The sequence below is a fragment of the Xyrauchen texanus genome, chromosome 11 (assembly GCF_025860055.1).
Source record: "Xyrauchen texanus isolate HMW12.3.18 chromosome 11, RBS_HiC_50CHRs, whole genome shotgun sequence".
Classification (NCBI taxonomy): domain Eukaryota; kingdom Metazoa; phylum Chordata; class Actinopteri; order Cypriniformes; family Catostomidae; genus Xyrauchen; species Xyrauchen texanus.
The window spans coordinates 10,062,707-10,083,244 of NC_068286.1; the positions used below are offsets into that span (position 1 = coordinate 10,062,707).

Here is a 20,538-nt window from a genome sequence, read left to right on the forward strand (position 1 = left end):
GGATTGCCCCTGTAATAAGTGCACTGTAAGTCGCTTTGGATAAAAGACAATGCATAAATGTAAATGTAAATAAATGTAAATTGGAACAGAAGTTCTGGCGCTAAACGGTCAATGGTGGATGTAGAAAGAAAGTCCCACCTTACAGGTAAAAGAGTCAATCACCTTTTAGATACAGACATTGCCAGTCAATCAACTCGAGAACGCGCAGGCAGACTAGCAATACAAGCCAGGAAAATATAATTTGTTTTGCGTTATCTGAGGTAAAGAATCACAATTGTCATTAAAAAAAACACATAGGATCAGAGGTTTTGGACTACAACCTGAACAGCACACTTTTTGAGCCGTAGCGCGCCACCTAGAGGAGGCCACACTTTTTAGCCATCCTACTTAGAGCTTGATACTGTCCCAGTGTTTAAACATAGGATGCATAATAACAGAAAACAGAACTTGAGATCATGCACTGAGGTATGTCATCTTATCTGGGCCGCATTGCGCCCCCTGTCTACAGTACATGCTCATACACGGATGCTGAATGAAGTTTAAACGTTTCTTTTTTCCTCCTTTTTTACCACACTAATAGCGAAGCTACTTGGGGGGAGCGAGCAGCCTGAAGGAGCAAATATATAATCCTGGAATTTATCTTGACCGTTAAAATAGGAAACGAAGAGAACTTCTCTCATCCCATGTTCCTCGTGCATTCTTCCACAGAGTGCTTGAGATATTATGGAAACTGAACGATGAGGTAAGAGTGTTTGTGTGTCGCTGGCCGTTTGTCCTTTTTTGACAGTGACCGCGGCCGCTGCGCGAGCGAGTCATCTTCGGAATTTTAGCGCGCGCCTCGCGCGAATTCAGTGATTTGTTCGTTCGCGTAGCGCAAAGGACACTTTCAGTGGTCACCCCTATGGTCCGTTCACGTTAGCAAAAATATTAATATTTTTAGTACTCGGTTATTCGTGAAAGAGGGCCTCTTTAAGCTTTCTCTCCACGCAGTGATCGCAGCTACACTCCTGCACTGATTTAGTGGTTCAGTTAGCACACCGGCTAACGGCTGCTGGTGTGTTTTTATGGGTGACAGCAGTTTGAATACTGAGATCATTTGGGTTTCTGAGGTAAAACTCATGGATATAGTGGGGTATTGGGTGTTTGACGTGCTTCAGTAATTTGTGTTAATTGTACGATGTAGTAACTGAGTAACAGCCAACGTGCTGGTGTTCCTGTGAGATTGAGGCGTAGATGAAGGTACTCTGATGGGGCAGTTTAACACCAGTAACCACGTGCTGACCACTGCATCTCTCTTATCTATACATGTGTGCAGCTCTCCATGCACATAATGTATGTAGCTGCATGTTCATGTGTGCATAACTGCAGCAGCATTTCTCCATATGGCTCCATGTAGCAATGTGCTCATTTGCCAGCTTGACTACATTGCCAATCATGCTCTGCAGTTTAAGGCAGAAGTTTACATACACCTTAGCCAAAATATTTAAACTCAGTTTTTCACAATTCCTGACATTTAATCTGAACACATTCCCTGTCTTAGGTCAGTTAGGATCACTACTTTATTTTAAGAATGTGAAATGTCAGAATAATAGTAGAGATTTAAGCTTTTATTTCTTTCATCACATTCTCAGTGGGTCAGAAGTTTACATACACTTTGGTAGCATTGCCTATAAATTGTTTAACTTGGGCCAAATGTTGTGGGTAGCCTTCCACAAGCTTGTAATTTTGGCCCATTCCTCCAGACAGAACTGGTATAACTGAGTCAGGTTTGTGAGCCTCCTTGATCGGACATGCTTTTTCATTTCTTCCCAAAAATTTAGTTTATAATCAGATTGAGATCAGGGCTTTGTGATGGCCATTTCAATACCTTGACTTTGTTGTCCTTGAGCCATTTTGCCGCAAATTTGGAGGTATGCTTGGGGTCAATGTTCATTTGGAAGACCCATTTTCAACCGAGCTTTAACTTCCTGGCTGTCTTTGAGATGTTGCTTCCTCGTTATGCCATCTATTTTGTGAAGTGCACCAATCCCTAATGCAGCAAAGCACCCCCACAACATGATGCTGCCACCCCCATGATTCATGGTTGGAATTGTGTTCTTTAGCTTCCAAGCATCACCCTTTTTCTTCCAAACATAATGATGGTCATTATGGCCAAATAGTTGCATTTTTGCTTCATGAGACCAGAGGAAGTTAATTAAAAAAGGAAGTTCTTTGTGCCCATGTGCACTTGCAAACTGTAGTCTGGCTTTTTGATGGTGGTTTCAGAGCAGTGGCTTTTTCCTTGCTGAGCAGCCGTTTTGGTTATGTTGATTTAGGACTCATTTTACTGTGGATATAGATACTTGTCTACCTGTTTCCTCCAGCATCTTCAAAAGATCTTTTGCGGTTTTCTGGAATTGATTAGCACTTTTCACACAAAAATACGTTCATCTATAGGAGACCGAATGCATCTCTTTCCTGAGCGGTATGATGGCTGCGTGGCCCCATGCTGTTTAGATTTGCATATTATTGTTTGTACAGATGAACGTGGTACCTTTAGGTGTTTGGAAATTGTTCCCAAGGATGAACCAGACTTGTAGAGGTCCACATTTGTTTCTGAGGTCTTGGCTGATTTCTTTGGATTTTCCCATGATGTCAAGCAAAGAGGCACAGAGTTTGAAGGTAGGCCTTAAAATACATCCACAGATACACATCCAATCAGAAGCTAATTGCCAAAAAGGCTTGACATCATTTTCTGGAATTTCCCAAGCTGCTAAAAGGTGCAGTTATCTTAGTGTAAAGTTATGTATGTAAACTTCTGACACACTGGAATTGTGATAGTCAAATAAAAGTGAAACACTCTGTCTGTAAACAATTGTTGGAGAAATTACTAGTATCATGCACAAAGTAGATGTCCTAAACGACTTGCCAAAACTATAGTTTGCTAATATGAAATCTGTGGAGTGGTTAAAAATGAGTTTTAATGACTTCAACCTAAGTGTAGGTTCAACTGTACATGCTCATATGTCTGAATGTCCATATGACTGCATGTTGGCCTGGAGAAGCAGCAAAACAAGTTTATTATACTCTTCTGATTATGTCTGCAGGAAGGTGATTAGGGCTCAGATCCTGTAGTGAAGTCTTGCCCTGGATTTGGGTGGTTTGTCTAAAGGTGAGACTGCTGGATTTAACCTCAAGACAAGATCATGTTCATTCTTAGAAAAAATATAGCTTGACCTTTGGCCCGGGTCATAAACCTGGTTTGAAATGACTATGACTAAATGAGTAAAGTATGACTATTTAAATTTTTAGGGGTGAACTATCCCTTTAAAGAAACACTCAAAAAAATGATACATTTAGTCCTGGTTTACTTAGCGTTCACACCGCATTTTTAACACCAAACCTAAAGATACAAAACAAAAGGCATCAGGATAAGGTCACAACCTGATTGGACAGCTTTTATGAAGGATATTTTGCAACGGAACTTGTCAAACATCCAAAACAATGCTGGCTGCTGGCGAAATGCGCTTATTAGATTTATATATGTATATATGGTGGTATTTTTACCAGCTGACAACAAACAGAAGAGCTAATAAAATGTGTAAAGGAGTCAAAATAGCACCAGAATTTCCTCCTTTGCACACACAAACGAAGATATGCTGCAATGACGGCTGACGGCGGTTCCGACCCCTGTACCGAAGTATAATGGTGAATATAGCTCCTATAAAGAACCAGGTATGCTTGAGGTTAGTATGAGGCAAATTACTTCCTGTTATTGGTCCGTTTAGACGTCTTTGGTCTATGCTGTGTTAATATATCAATCGAGAGTTCGTTTTGAAGGGACCCTGCTTGTTTGGTGCACACCAAGATTCGGATGACAGCGTTCACACTTGTTCAAATGAACCACATTAACAGAGCAATTGGACCAGAGTTCATTTTAATCAAACCAACCAAACCTGCCAAGTGTGAACACACCCTTGTGTATTGTAATTTTTAAACATGCGTATAAAATCATGAGCATTCACATAAGATGAAGACTCCAGTTAGATCAACTTTATAAAATCTGTTTTATTCTACATGGAGCGGGTCTCCTAATGGGGGCTGCCATTTAGAATCACATGACCAGCCGAATCCTACTCGTTTAAAAACCACACTGTTACTGGACACTTTTACTCAGGGATTACATTATGTCTGACATTGATTTGTGAATTTCTATTTCTAGTTTTCATCGGTAACTGAAAACTATTCTTTGAATGATGCTGCATCCATGCCACTAGGTGTCAGCGTAAGTACAAAAATAAATTTTCAAAAAATGTACGAGTGCTTTTTTTAAAGAGAGTTCACCAAATAATGAAAATTCTCTCATTAACTCATTTCAGATGTGTATGACTTTATTCTGCTGAACACAAACATTTTTTTAAGAAGAATATTTCCGCTCTGTAGGTCCATAGAATCCTTAGAATCCTTTATTTTGGTCACAAATTATACACAGTTATTTGCTCCAAAAAGCACATTAATGCAGCTTTAGAAATTCATATGACTCCAGAGGTTAAATACCTGTCTTCAGAAGTGATTGTTTGGCCATTTAGTTAATGAGCCGTTGGAGGCTGTTTTCTACAACCTCAAGTTTATCTGGCCACTTTCTCTCTTTATCCCTCATCCCCCACAGGTGTACAGGAGAGATTTAGTCAGGGGTGCGAGATAATAGGGATCTCCACTGTGCACAGATCAGTCTCAGCAGGATGTATATTATACGCCAGCTATGCTAGCTCTTTGTGTAGGGATGGTCCTTTTTTGTTTACCACTGATATTTGTGATGACATTTGCGCTACCCTTTTACTGCTCACTTTGAAATGTGATTCTCTTTGTACGATCGTTGGCTCAGATGCAGCTTTTTGTCGGAATAATTAGGTTTAACAGAAAGCGAGAGTGACACTTAGTCTTTCACCCCAGTGGTCTGCTCCGTTGGGCCTGAATAATTTCTCTTATTTCTATCTGCTTTATGGCTGACAAGAATTTTCCCCTGCACTTTAGCATGGCTATAAGTATAGATTAAGGTATATGAGAAACTCTTATTATTTCAACTTTGATCATTTATATTGTCTTTTAAAGAACATTATTTTGATATACTGTATAAAAGTAATGTAAACCTTTGAATAAATGAATTAGACAATTCCTAGAAGTAGAGGTCGACCGATATGGGTTTTTTCAGGCCGATGCCGATAATTTGAAATCCGGGTCGGCCGATGGCTGATAAATGCTGCCGATTTATTTTGGCCGATATTTGGCCGATATGTGCTTGTTTTTAACCTCTTATTTGAACCTTTTATTTGAAAGATAAAATGTAACACAAATAATTACTTAAGATAGACAAAATTTCTCAACAAATACATTTATTGAACACTTGACCAATCTGCACTTGTACACTTAAATTAAAAATGTATAATGTAAAAACATATTGTATAAATAATGTATAACAAATATATTAAATAAACAAAGCAGGTGTTACGAACTGCTCCGAGACACGAAGGTTGAGATCCAAATGCAGCTTTAATTAAGGGGCAATCCAGACACGTAATCCAATATTCAGAGCATCCAAGAGAAGCACAGTCATAGGGATGGGTATCGTTAAGGTTTTAATGGTATTACTATCTTACCGATACTGCTTATCGATCCGGTACTTCAACTGTATTCTTAACGGTTCTTTTTAAGATAAACGTTATATAGGCACAGTGATTTAATTTCAGGAAGGTCTACTAACATTAACTGTTCAGGTGTGGTCTAAAAAGAAATCTAATAATCTAGTAATCAATTGTAAAATAACACTGCATAGTTTATCATAGATAGATTAATGCTTATTAATGCAGAAGTTATTCATTCAAGAGCTGTAAGTGATTTTCTCTTTGCCTTTTGTTGTTTGATTCGCAGTAATGACTCAATCATCACATGTTTAATAGACAGCTTCCCCTTTAAGACCGAGTCTAATAGACTCCTGATGCAGCATATTGTCTCCCAACTATTTCCATAACTACGTCCATTTAAGACATAAACTGTGTCTCCAAGCCGGTCGTTTTGACCTATTTTTGTGTATAGTTGATCGTTTAGACGCACGCGCGCATAACCCAAAGTAGCCTATACTTTGCTTGTCTCGTTGCGGTCTGTTTCGGAGCGCGCGCCGCCTTGGGAATGGTATCTCTTGCGCTCTTTTTATTAATTATTATTTAGCAACAGTAGCTAGACTGCATTTTACAACAATCACCTATCGTGCTGATTCTGACGTTAAGTTTGAGTTTTAGCGAGAAATGTCAGTGTACCGCTGTGAAGGGAAGGAAGTGACAGAATGTGGCTTATGTATAAATATTCTTTTTATAATCTTTGGAAGGCGAAATCTAAAATAAAATCAGACTAATATCACAGATTTAAAGTGTAACCAGTTCTGTCTTTCGTCGTCAATCATTAAGCAGGGCTCGTGTTGTGCTTGCTGTGGCACCGCGTGAGAGATCGTCTCTCTCTCTCTCTCTCTCTCTCTCTCTCTCTCTCTCTCTCTCTCTGACTGTGAATAGCTAAATTGCATCACAGACAAATGGTTTAATATTATACATGGAAATGGCTGGCGAGATTAAATAACTTTCTTTTTATAGCAATATTAAATGTATTTTCTTAATTTCTCCAGTACCGACAGCAACTTCCGAGCTTACCAAAGCCAGTCCTTCAATAGACTATAGTGCAACCCTCTCAAATATAAGACACACAAACAGAACAAATAAAAGTCTCAGATTCACTGTCTGTAATTGCAAAATTCTTGCTTACTTATTGTGACATGATAGCAACCCTTCTGCTGTGATAATGCAACTTCAACTACACTATCAATATCAAAAGTAGCCGAACGTCATGTCGCCTCGCGTTTTTTCTCGAAGTTGGCAGTAACATATCAAAAGTTTTTAATTAAATATAAAGGAGTTATAAGAATTTAATCCTTACTGTTTTCTCCAAGGAATTTAGCTCCTTCCTTAGGCACTGGATGAGGTCTGCTCACTCTGCTGGAAAATGACTCTAGGGGCAGTGTGCGTTGAACACGTGTTCCACAAAAACACTAGGCTTCCCACAGATGTGCCTGCCTAATAATCTGCTTGATATACTTGGATATTGGCCGATTATGTTAAAAAATGCAAAAAATCGGCCGATTAATCTGTCAACCTCTACCTAGAAGTAATCAGTTTTATTGAATTAGCGATATAGGCCTACAGAGGTAATGAAACTGTCCCGCAGAAGCTAAAGAACTATTGCCACTCTTTATTTATTAGTTAACATAGTTATAGATCAGACATGAACAGGACTGTCGTGATTTATTAAATAATCGCTCTGATGGCAGACAGTTGATCTTAGGTGACTGTTGTTATTGTGCACTCCAAATTCCAATCACATTTTAATGCCCAAATAAGGGAATTTTGAGCTAATATAGAAATGCATCAACGACATGTATGTGTTTCGTTCAGTTATCACTGAGCCACATTACAGACGTCAACTAGAGTAGCTCCTGTCCAGAAAAACACGTGAAGCACTTCTCAAGTGCTCTCATGCATGCACTGTCACCAGACGCTCACACCAAACTCTCGAGAAAATATAAACAAACAAATATAGGCTGTGTACATTAATCCGGATACATTTGAAAACACCATTTTCGTTTTCGAAGTGCTCTCTGTCCACTGTCGTTTTCAAAAATTTTCCAAAAGTTGCTTGTCCACAATGAAACATATAAAAACACTTTTATCCCCATACTGCACATGCGAAAATCGCTGTCGATTGTACAGTCTGAAACACCCGTCGCCGGACACCAGTTCCAAGTAAACTTCCTGTTGCCTTAGAAGGAATGCAATGTGAATGTTTTACAAAGTAACATAAACCTTTATAAACTCGATCAAAGTGAATATCGGGCACAACAGCGCCGCTAATACACGGGCCACAATCTTGACTGTTTTGGTTGTAATGGATCTCATGACTGCTTCACATGATAACAAATACATCATCGTTTTCAGATTTATCTGTTTTCCCAGTCCACATTATTTTTTATGGCATTCACAAGTTTTTAGAGCCTTAAATGCAAATCCAATATCCCTGTTTTATTATTTGATTTATATATTTGAAGTTAAAAATGTAAAAAAGACTTCTTGACTTGGATTAAGGACACATGCACTAAGAAATATGACAATAATCTTGAAAGCTTTTAAAGAGACAATTAATCATCATAGCCCTAACACAGACAATACATCGTCATAATAGCAATTTTTCGTTTGACATTTAATCATCAGCCAAATTTGATCATTGTTATCATTGTGAATTTTTCGTGTGTGTGTGTGTGTGTGGCTTCTTGCGCAGAGCAGTGACTGTAACCTTGCCTTCACATTGGACAGAAGCACAACAATACAGGCTCTTTTCCGGAAGCTGTCATGTTCAGTCTGATGGTTGATACTCTGTATCGGCTCATATACTGCTCTGCCAAAACCAGCAGAAGCCATTGAAGATCAGCTGCAGTATCTGCCTGCGCTGTTATAGCTGAGCTGTTCTGCTGACCTCAGCTTCAGAGAAAGCACTTCTGTTTCTCATGTTTATGGCCTTTCCTAACTGCTTCAAGATGGACCTGAACAAATGTTGGACTGAGGGGTTAAACTTTAGAACAATGAAGGGAAAGGTTTGGGTTAGAGGTGGACCGATGGTGGATTTTACAGATACCGATAACTAAGTTGGGCAGTACCTGCCGATAACGATTCATCAACTGATAGTTTTGAAAATTGATACTGAATGAAAAAAATAAAGTAAAATAGTGCTGAAATTTATTGCAAAAATAAAAATTACTGACTGAACCATAAAAATGTATTGTACTTTTTTTAAATGAAATAAATATAGAAATAATATATATGAAACTAATATTCTAATTTTAAAGTCAGCTGAGTTTTTAATTGACATTGTTTCCTTAGTCCACTAGTGGGTGCAATAATTACATAAACCATTCTGCACCGTTAAATTATACGGGGCTTCAATAGACACATGGTCTTACACTTGCACTGATTCCAACTACCCCAGACTCAAGCTTTATAATAATGGTGAAATACCACATTTTTTTTATTCAGTACAGTTGTATGTAGAGTAGCAATATTCACAGGTAGCAGTGGTATTCGGCTGAACTCGTGGTGAAGCGGCTCAGACTATGAGACTGAGACTGGTCTATAATACAACAGACTGGAACTGAACTCGTTGATCTCGAAACACACATTTCCAAGTTGAACATCATTCCTGACAAAGCATTTAATCGACTCATTGCTTAAACTGAGAAACGCTTATAAGAGAACAAAACACAATGGCCAAAGACCTCCACCAACTGTAATGGGCTGTTCACACAGAACGCTATTGCAACCATCCATTTGTTTTTCTATGTAAACGCGTGCTAGATGAACGTTTTTGTTTCACTTTGTTTTTGTTTATTCAGCGTCTCATGTAGGATTGCTTTAGATAATTTTTTTGTTTTTTTTAGATGATATGTCTAATTTATTGAGACACCTGCTTTCTGTTAAACTGTATTTGTTGTGCTGTGTCTAGCCTTTTTAGTGCAAGAATGTGATTGATCAGAATTCATCGTATTACATTAAGAATAAAAATGCGTTATTGAAATCGGATGTGTTCCTGATTTGCTTAAATGTTTCTCTCGGCTGCATGAAGATATGATTTGCTTTCTCACATCACTAGCTTTAAATATGCAACTTAGCTGGCTAACAAATGCATAAATGTGACCAGTTGGATCACATAGATGGTAACAATCGTGACATTTAATAATTTGGGTAGGACTTGTTTGTATTTTTGTCACATTGTTCTAACCGCTTGAGGTTAGCTTTAATGTTAGCGTGCTCTCAGCCTTGTCGGCAAACATACTGCTGTTCTCTACTAATGCAGCATCTAGTCAACAAATTAATTACTTCATAATTATATGACGACGTGTATTGTAGTGTAGTTTGATGTTGAGGTTCAGATCCGCATCTGAAGTGTTCTGCTCCATGCAGACTGTAGTCTCACATGTCAAAACAAATACCACACGACATCAGTGAAGTGATCTTGGGGCCGCTCTCATACAGTATAACAACAGTGGACCCTTCCCAGATGCTCCAGCACCGGACGCAACAGGGAAAAACTATTGATGTGGATTTTTGCCAATAACCGAAATCTGGTATCGGTGCAGATTAATCGGCAAAACCGATATATCGACGACCTCTAGGTGGGGGTGCTTTGAAGATCAAACCGAATCCTTTATTAGCATTCATTTTAAGATGGATTCACCTTCATATGTCTACTGCATTTTATGGGTGGGGTACAGCTTGTCTGTGATTTGTTGAGTGGTGACTGTAACTGTTGGGGTGTCAGTGCTACCATAAGCATCTGAATGCTCTGCGTCTTTATAGCTTGCAGCAAAGATGGCTCGCTTCTTTGTCTGTTATGCACTTGAAGGAAATCTGAGTCTCTACAGTGGTGTTGTTTTGGTTGATGTTGACAGAGTTGTACTTGTATTCATTCTGCAACTCCTCAAATGACTGTTTGTGCAGTGAAAGTGACCTTTGTGGAGCTTGTTTAAATACCGTTCTCGCTCTATGCTCATGTTGAGTTTTTCAGCATAAGTTGTATGTTACATTACTCTAGGTTCAAATCTAAACACTATCCAGGACAGACTGTTACTCTTTTGTGAGGAATGCAAAAACATGTGTGGGTGCGTCTGGCTGTGGTGTGCTCATAGACGACCCCAAGTCTTGAAAGAAATGCAGACAGGCAATGTGTGTGTGTTCAGGGCTCCAGACTTAAAGGTATAGTTCACCCAAAAGTGAAAATTCTCTCATTATTTACTCACCCCCATGATATCCCAGGTGTATGACTTTCTTGCTTCACCAGAACTCATTTGAAGAAAAATATCTTAGCTCAGTAGGTCCTTAAAATGCAAGTGAATGGCAATTTTTCGTATGGATGTCGTTTATGCTGACTGTCTGTGATTTTTGTAGCTTCAAAAGAGAAATCTCCCTTCACATGTAGGGCTGGGCGATAAAATGATATCGATATATATCACGATAAAGAAAATCCACGATAAGCTTTTGAGGAATTTTCAATATTTACTGCGTGTCGCTAAAACACAATCAGTTCGGCTTTCTCAGGCTGCGTTTCCACTGGGGCAGATGAAAACCGCTCAATGGCGCTCACAGCGCTAGGAGAGAGCTTGCTCCACCGCTGCCAATCCTACGATCCACCTTGCGAGCATGACGCTCGGCTTTCATAGGAATGAATTGAAAACGCTCTCAGCTTCGCTCACAACGCGCTAGTGGTAATGTAGTGTCAGACTGGGTGAACTTGCTAATGCTAGCTGCCTTGCTAACAATTAGGTTACGTCGGACACCGGATTGATTCTATCCGCACCAACACAACAGTGATGTGGACAACAGCTCTGCTCTTTCTGCGCTGTAATCTTGAATATTGTTTTCTAGCAACAAACATGCATCAATTCTACCCTGTCCCGCTCCACACACGTTGCCTCTTTTCCCTGCATGTGTGTAGACATGAAGTGCCGAATGAGTAATCGTGGTTTCAAAGCACCTTTTAGACCAAAACGTTTTTCCCTTCTAAATGTATCTTTATTAGTCAGCATGTTACGAGCCTTTAATAATAAACAAATCGATTTCTGTTCTAATTTTGTGAAAATGTATTTGATGTCTGGATAAGGAAATACTAAAATTACATTAAGTCATACACACCTTAGCAGTCTTTTCCTATTTCACCACCTTTCAAAAAATAACAACCATGAATTCACTTCAGTAACACTAACTGTATTAGTATTTTAGGCAGAAATATATTTTATAATAATTATTATATTGCTATTATAACTCTATAGCTCTTTCATTTGCCCTCAGATTTCCAAGAGATGATTGAACTTGAATTAACAAGAACCTGATGAAAGGAGTCTCAACTCAGTCAGAGTTGGCTAATTTTAGCCCTATATAAATTAGGTGTAATCTTATTACTCTTTATGGATGTTATTGATAACCTTCCTGTTGTTGATACCAGTAAATTACATCTGCATGCTAAATCAAAATCAATGCCTTACTGACGAATGAGCATTTTAAGTAGGGCAAAATATGCAGTGTTATTCACTTTTATTATTGCAGTAGATTCTGATGCTACCAAATGAGGTCTGCAGCCCTGATATACATCTTTTTTGTATGCATAAAATGTTCTTAGTATTTTAGGGCTGCAACAACTAATCGATAATTATCGATAATGTAAATCATCGACAACTAATTTCATTATCGATTAGTTGAAAATGTGTGAACAGCAAGGAGAAGCTCCTTCAGTGATGTCACTTTTCAGCCCAGTGAAAATTTGTTTTATGTGGTGCATAACGAAACAAATTTGAAAAACACTGAGACAAGTTGAACGCAAGCAAGTCTCCATTAAATTTCATGGAGTGTGCGTGTCCGCGTCAATCAAACCAAACACAATCGAGAAAGAGAGCGCAATCACTTTGATTAAACTGTGCTTTGCTGTTAGTATTTTGTGCAACATCATGTCTTGATTCCGGTGTCAATGTAATCAATTGTGCAGCTTTCATGTATATCCCTGATGTCTCAGAGGTCAAGGTGTGCCTGTTTTGAAGTGTTTTAGATGGTTTATTCATGTAATACAATAAGCACCGGGATAAGAATTTTTAAGCATGAATCTGCACTAGAGGTCAACCGATATTGTTTTTTTCAGGCCGATGCCGATCTTTTGAAATCCGGGTCGGCCGATGGCCGATTATTGCTGCCGATTTATTTTGGCCGATATTTGGCCGATATGTGCTTGTTTTTAACCTCTTATTTGAAAGATAAAATGTAACACAAATAATTACTTAAGATAGACAACATTTCTCAACAAATACATTTATTGAACACTTGACCAATCTGCACTTGTACACTTAAAATTAAAAATGTATAATGTAAAAACATATTGTATAAATAATGTATAACAAATATATTAAATAAACAAAGCCGAGTGTTACTGAACTGCTCCGAGACACGAAGGTTGAGATCCAAATGCAGCTTTAATTAAGGGGCAATCCAGACACGTAATCCAATATTCAGAGCATCCAAGAGAAGCACAGTCATAGGGATGGGTATCGTTAAGGTTTTAATGGTATTACTATCTTACCGATACTGCTTATCGATCCGGTACTTCAACTGTATTCTTAACGGTTCTTTTTGTTATATATATATATATATATAACAAAAAGAACCGTTAAGAATACCGTTTATATATAAATAATTTTATTTCAGGAAGGTCTACTAACATTAACTGTTCAGGTGTGGTCTAAAAAGAAATCTAATAACTAGTAATCAATTGTAAAATAACACTGCATAGTTTATCATAGATAGATTAATGCTTATTAATGCAGAAGTTATTCATTCAAGAGCTGTAAGTGATTTTCTCTTTGCCTTTTGTTGTTTGATTCGCAGTAATGACTCAATCATCACATGTTTAATAGACAGCTTCCCCTTTAAGACCGAGTCTAATAGACTCCTGATGCAGCATATTGTCTCCCAACTATTTCCATAACTACGTCCATTTAAGACATAAACTGTGTTTAAGTGAATTCTCACATATTTTTGTGTATAGTTGATCGTTTAGACGCATGAAACCCAAAGTAGCCTATTTGCTTGTCTCGTTGCGGTGTGTTTCGGAGTGCGCGCCGCCTTGGGACCGGTATCTCTTGCGCTCTTTTTATTATTAAACGCGTCCCGCAATTTAGCAACAGTAGCTAGACTGTATTTTACAACAATCACCGATCGTGCTGATTCTGACGTTAAGTTTGAGTTTTAGGGAGGAATGTCAGTGCACCGCTGTGAAGGGAAGGAAGTTGTGCTAGACAGAATGCGACTTATGTATAAATATTCTTTTTATAATCTTTGGAAGGCGAAATCTAAAATAAAATCAGACTAATAATCACAGATCTAAACCAGGCTACGTTTGAATGTTTAGTTCTGTCACTCATTTAGCTGGGCTCGTGTTGTGCTCGCTGTGCGCGAGATCTCTCTCTATCTCTCTCTCTCTCTATGACTGCGAATAGCTAAATTGCATCACAGACAAATGGTTTCATATTATTATACATAGAAATGGCTGGCGAGATAAAATAACTTTCTCTTTATAGCAATAAAGAATGTATTTTCTTAATTTCTCCAGTACCGACAGCAGAACCAATAATGTCCGAGCTTACCAAAGCCAGTCCTTCAATAGCCAATAGCGCGTTGGTATCTTTTTTATTACTTATTTCTCTGCATTGAGTGACAACCCTCTCAAATATAAGACACACAAACAGAACAAATAAAAGTCTCAGATTCACTGTCTGTAATTGCAAAATTCTTGCTTGCTTATTGTGACATGATAGCAACCCTTCTGCTGTGATAATGCAACTTCAACTACACTATCAATATCCAAAGTAGTCGAACGTCATGTCAACTATCGCTTTGTCACATTTTTTCTTGAAGTTGGCAGTAACATATCAAAAGTTTTTAATTAAATCTAAAGAAGTTATACAAATGTAATCCTTACTGTTTTCTCCAAGGAACTTAGCTCCTTCCTTAGGCACTGGATGAGGTCTGCTCACTCTGCTGGAAAATGACTCTAGGGGCAGCATGCGTCGAACACGTGTTCCACAACAACACTAGGCTGCCCACAGATGCGCCTGCCTAATAATCGGCTTGATATGCGTGGATATTGGCCGATGCCGATTATGTAAAAAATGCCAAAAAATCTGCCGATTAATCGGTCGACCTCTAATCTGCACTGCGCTTACAGATGATTGTACTATATTAAACTGTGTATTATGCTGAATATAATGAGAAATAATGCTAAGGGTGCTCTGATGATGCCAAATGTAATGTCTGATTTCAACAGTAAATTTATACTATGTCAAGCATTATTTTACTAGTGATTATACTAGTGACGGTATACAAGCAAATGTATCTAATAGGGGTGCAACTAACGATTATTTTGATAATCGATTAATCTAACAATTATTAGAACGATTATTCGACTATTCGACGATTATTGCAATGATTAATCATTAGCTCTTAACCGATTATTCCGCTTGTGGCCTGACATAAAAGGTTGGATTAAACATGCTTGCTAACAATAAAGAGGACAAAATCATCTTTTTTTTGTATAATTCCCTCATACTTTGTGATCTACATCACCTGAAGCTGTTTGGAAAGTTTAGAGTGCATCTGGACTCTGAGCCATTTACTTCCTATCCTCAGTCAAGCGCGAGCTGCAGTGCTACTCTCGCGCTCCATCATTACAGTTTAATGTGATCCCATGTTATATTAAATGAGATCAAACGACTATTCAACAAGACATTTTTGTCGATAATTTTTTGTTGTCGATAATGTCGACTAATCATTTCATCACTAGTATCTAACATAATTATGTATTTCTCAGCAGGGCAGAATTATTAGTATTTCTATTCAGGTGTCACCATTGCCCTCTACTGGGCTGATGTTTAGTCCCACTCCATCTCCAATGGATCTTTTTACTCTTTGATGAGCAGTACTTTTTAAGTTTTACAAGAAAAAGAAAGCAACTGTTGTTCATTTGTCCTGAAATTCATTATTATAATAAAATATTTAAACCAAAATCTCATGATTCAGGCTTTGTTCAAAGTTTTGGGAGAGTATAGAATTGTGAATTCTGTACTGTAATTCTAACCAAATCCTTACCCCCTTATTTCTTTAACCAAAAACATCTTAATAAAATACAGGAAAATATATATTTATTTTTTAATCCAATTAATCGAAGAAATAATTGAAGATTAATCGATTATCAAAATAATTGTTAGTTGTTGCTGTTAGTTTTTCCTTGCTGGGACAGACACAGAGGCTGCAAAAGTCCAAATTGAATGAAATCTCAAAAGCAGTTTATTGTGCTCCCAAAATCCTAATAATAACCAGATAAAACAAGATTTAATACATAATGTGGAACATTTAAATATATACGATCCTGAAATTGACTGGGGACTCTTATTTTGAAATATCTGCGCTTCCAGTTTTGAACTCACTGATGGCTGATTCTTTGATTCCAACTGCTAACCTGAGCTCATTGGTTCTAACTTGTTTCGTGAAACTTTCTGACTGATTTAAAAAAATAAAAATTCAATCGAAAGATTCAAAAGAGTAATTTGTTTGCGAATCAGACATAATGGCGTTAGCGGAGTTATGGTGCCATTGTTTGTCAGTGGAAAAATAGCTATTATCTAACCCCAAGTATAAGCAATAATAATAATAATGCTGCACTAATGAGTATATTAATCAAGCATAGATAAAATAGGCTTGAACTCTTGACCCAGTTTTGTCTCTCCTAGTGATAGTATTCCAGTCCTGTGACATCACCACAGTTATCACCTCTCGAGGGCATGTTCTGATTCTAAGTCTGGATCTTCATCAGTGAGACTGGTAATGAATAAGAGAAACTAAACTTGACTGAGGTGTGCAGGTCATCTCAAAGCATTGGTTTGTTTGAGTTTCTAGTGTGTACCGCACAACGTTTCCCGTTTCCTGTGCTTTTATTTAGATTGTCTGTGTTTGAGAGCATTGTCCTGAGGAAACAAGCTTCATTAGAATCAGAGAAAGGGTGACTGGCAAAAGTAGGTCAGATACTCAGACACACACACACATACGGTCCTTAATAGGGCCGTGACAAGGGACAGTTCTACAGTGTGAATGTGTCACTAGCACTGCAGTGTTTGGCACTGCTCTCTGCCAGTAAGAGCGAGAGAATGTGTCACCACCAGTGTGCTGTTTAATCAGGGGAAATGGATGTTTTCAGTATTGAGTCAAGTTTTCCGTGGAGGGCTTAGTCCTCCATCTTGAGAAATACCCCACTGTTTCGGATTAAACCTCAGACAGTATAAACACGCCTTGGGCAAAATGGCATTCAAACAAAAGTGATTTCCACAAATACGATGTGGAAATTAAAATACCATATGAAATGTGTGCCACTGTCATGTCACAAATGTTCTGAGGCACAGACAAACCATAAAGGGCAAAAATGTTACTAAAATCATGCTTAAACATATGCAAAGCAATACTTCAGGTTAGGGGTGGTGGAAAAATTCAATTCTGTTACAAATCACGATTCTTAGGCAAATGACTTTAAAATTGTCTCGCTGGTGAAAAATCTTTTTTTGTTTGGGGTGATTTTATCCCCAATTTGGAAGTCCTCATGGTGGCGTAGTGACTCGCCTCAATCCGGGTGTCAGGGGACGAATCGCCTCCGCATCCGAGACGTTATTCCGCACATATTATCATGTGGCTTGTTGGCTCATTACCGCGGAGATGTATTACATGTGGAGGCCCACGCTATTCTCCGCTGCATCCATGCACAACATACCACGCGCCACACAGAGAGCGAGAATCACATTATAGCAACCATGAGGAGGTTAGCCCTTATTGCTCTACCCTCCCTAGCAACCGGGCCAATTTGGTTGCTATGGAGATCTGGCTGGAGTCACTCAGCACTCCCTGGATTTGAACTCGCGACTCCAGTGGTGGTAATCGGTGTCAATACTCGCTGAGCTACGCAGGCCCCTAAAAAATGACACATTTAGCTTATTATTAATATAAGGATTGAAGGATAAAAATAGGAAGCTATATTTTTGCAAAGTTCAACACAAACAGGTTTTCTCTCTGAGAAGTTTCGTCTCTTTATTTCTTCACATTTAGTCCTGTAATGCCCCACTAATGCATCATCAAAGTGCCTCTCTTTATTAACTGTTCGACCTAAAATCCTCCATTGAGGTAATGTTCCTGTTACTATGCATAATCCACAGGTTTATTTGTGAGGTATTGTGGAGAGTATTTGTTAAGAATCATTCTGCAGATTCTGTCTGACACTGCATTAATCAAACTGTTCGATGCCATGAACAACATGGCACACCCCACAAATGTATAATCTAACAGCTTTGCACTTCTGAATGCAGAGCTGATTGCCATGTAACTTCAAGAACTCCAGTTGCTTGAAGCGCGTCATTTCTCCGAGATCTGCTAAAGCACATTGAAGCACGTCATTCAGCGTCGGGGATGCGCATAAGCGGATTTGTGTCGCTCTCTATTGCCGCTTTTCATGTTTCTTTTCTTACTTTAATAATTTTTTGGGTTATGGTTATAGGTGTTTAGCCTATTTAATTGTTGAATATCCATTAGTTACTAGTTACGCACTTCCGATCCTATATCTGAAATCGCAGTATCTCCCGATCAGATACCAGTGTTGTTGTTTTGGCATAATCAGATTAGAATGTCTTTACCTCATTGTGTGAAAGTAATTGGGAGTACTCTTTAATATGTAAAGAAACACAAACCTCTAACTACACACTATTTCAATATAAATGTATTGCCTATTAAGAACATTTTTGTTAACTATTCTACTGGATAATGTAACAGCAAAATTAACAGTAATTCCAGTATAAGTCTTCATTAGAAAAGAAGCTTTCTTTGCAAATGTTGGTCAACATAACAAATAATAATGAGTATTATTATTACTGAATTTTTAAATACAACAATTATATGTTTCAGTCGTGCACCTTTAACCTTTAAACCCTCCTGCTTTTATTTTGACGATCCTAACACTCCAAGAAGACCTGTAAGTGTCTATATGTGGGTTACTTCAGTTGTTTAATTTGCTTATTCAAATTCTGGTAAAATGATCTCCCGGTACCATTCTTATTGCATTATATATTATAAGTGAAACGAACTACTGACATCTGAGATTTGTGTTTGTGAGTAGCGCTCGCATGTGAAAATAGCCGTGAGCTCTGAGGGCTGAAAATAGCCTCGATCGCCTCACCAGCCTGCGCGTTATGTTTATGTCAGCGCCATTCACTAACTCGTGCTGCGCATGCATACTACCTGTGTATATTTACTTATTAAACAGCCTTTTGTGATTCAGAAAACTATCGCATGTCTTCCAGTGCCTTTTGAATAAAATGTATGAGCCATATGGACTAATTTAATGGTATTTTTATGGTTCTTTTATGTCAGTTTTGTAGCTTGACGATAAAGAACACGACTAACACACAGTATCGGATTTGGATTGGTCTTGTAGGAACGTCGATACCCGATCCGTCTAAAAACATCAGTATCGGAGCATCTTACACATCTGATTGTGTAACATGGACATATTGCAGCCTTATACATGGGTTCCTTAATACTGATTAGTCGACTTATCGCTGAGACAATGCGTCGACTGGTCAGTTAGTAGTTTTTAATTGGTAGTTTTGCACATCCCTACCTTGTACCTGCAAAATCTGTATTATAGGGTGAAAGGGATGTCATGTCATTTCTTCACTTACAGCAGTGGTTCTCAACCGGTGGGGCGCGGACACTCTCCCGGGGGGGGCGCGAGTAGGCTACAATGGAAGGGAAAAAAAACTGAAAAAAAAAAAATTTGGGGCACATTTTTTTTATCACTAAACTACTGTCATATAAAGTTATAGTTTTGTATATACATTACTCCTGAATAAAAATGTAAATGTGTTTGGACTGATTTAAAAAAAAAAGTTTTGAACAAATTTAATTGGTTTGTCGATAGTGAGCGCAAATGCAGCTGATAAGCATAAGCGGTTTCATTAAGCGAGTCATTGAGTCGTTCATTCAAACGATTCGTTCAAACGGCCGATTCATCAAGAATGAGACAGATGTTTGTGAATGGGTAATTGAGTCTTTGACTCAAGCGATTCGTTCACAACACTGAATCATTCAAAACGCTTGAGTATTGCTGTGAGATGCGCTATGGCTATGCTGTGATCTTTGTTTGGATTCATCGGATCTATTTTCGCTGCTAAAATAGACCAAAACAGTCATTATTTCATCTAAAATGTAAGTGACTTAATATTATTAACTTGTTTGTTGAACTGTCATATGAAATCAGTGTCACATTTTCAATCGTGAGGTGGTGGTAAATTAAGTGATGGTCGGTTGTCAGCTCTCTTGGTCGTCAGGTCGTGTGATGTATGTTGCTGAACTGTATTCAAATGTTATAAATATAAAAACACCACATTTTGAAATTTAACTGCAGTATGTCAATTTAGTTTATTTGTGTGTGCTGCGCTCATAGACTTTAGAAAACGGCGCTCATTTGTTTGATTTCAACCTGTCTTTGCGAAACTCATATTTTGCTCCTTGCAGACAAATTGCACACCTTCACACAAAAACTAGACCTCTGGCATCAGTCATCAGTCGAGGGAACTGCGCCATGTTCCCCAGCCTTGCAGACTTTATCACTGATGCAGGCACGTCACACGATTTCTCCTCCCTATTTCAATCAGCGTCTGAGCACCTGTCAGCAATGAGAAAACAATATGTGACGTACTTTAAAGAGGATTATCGCTCTTTTGCGTGGGTTTGAGATCCGTTTGTGTGCACAGCAAACGAGCTATCAAATGATATGCAGGAACAGCTTATTGAGCTGAAGAATGACAGTAGACTGAAGGAACTCTTTAGCTCCTGC

The 20,538-nt window shown here is 38.3% G+C and overlaps 1 protein-coding gene across 4 annotated transcripts in view; it reads left to right on the forward strand.

Annotated features, from left to right (window-relative positions):
- The first annotated feature begins 584 nt into the window (after nt 1–584).
- Nucleotides 585–20,538, forward strand: part of LOC127651195 (intersectin-1-like) — a 78,342-nt gene continuing 58,388 nt past the window's right edge. For all 4 annotated transcript variants that reach the window (XM_052136910.1, XM_052136911.1, XM_052136912.1 and 1 more), the window contains exon 1: nt 585–742. The gene's annotated coding sequence lies outside the window, so the exon portion shown is untranslated. The remainder of the gene's footprint in view (nt 743–20,538) is intronic.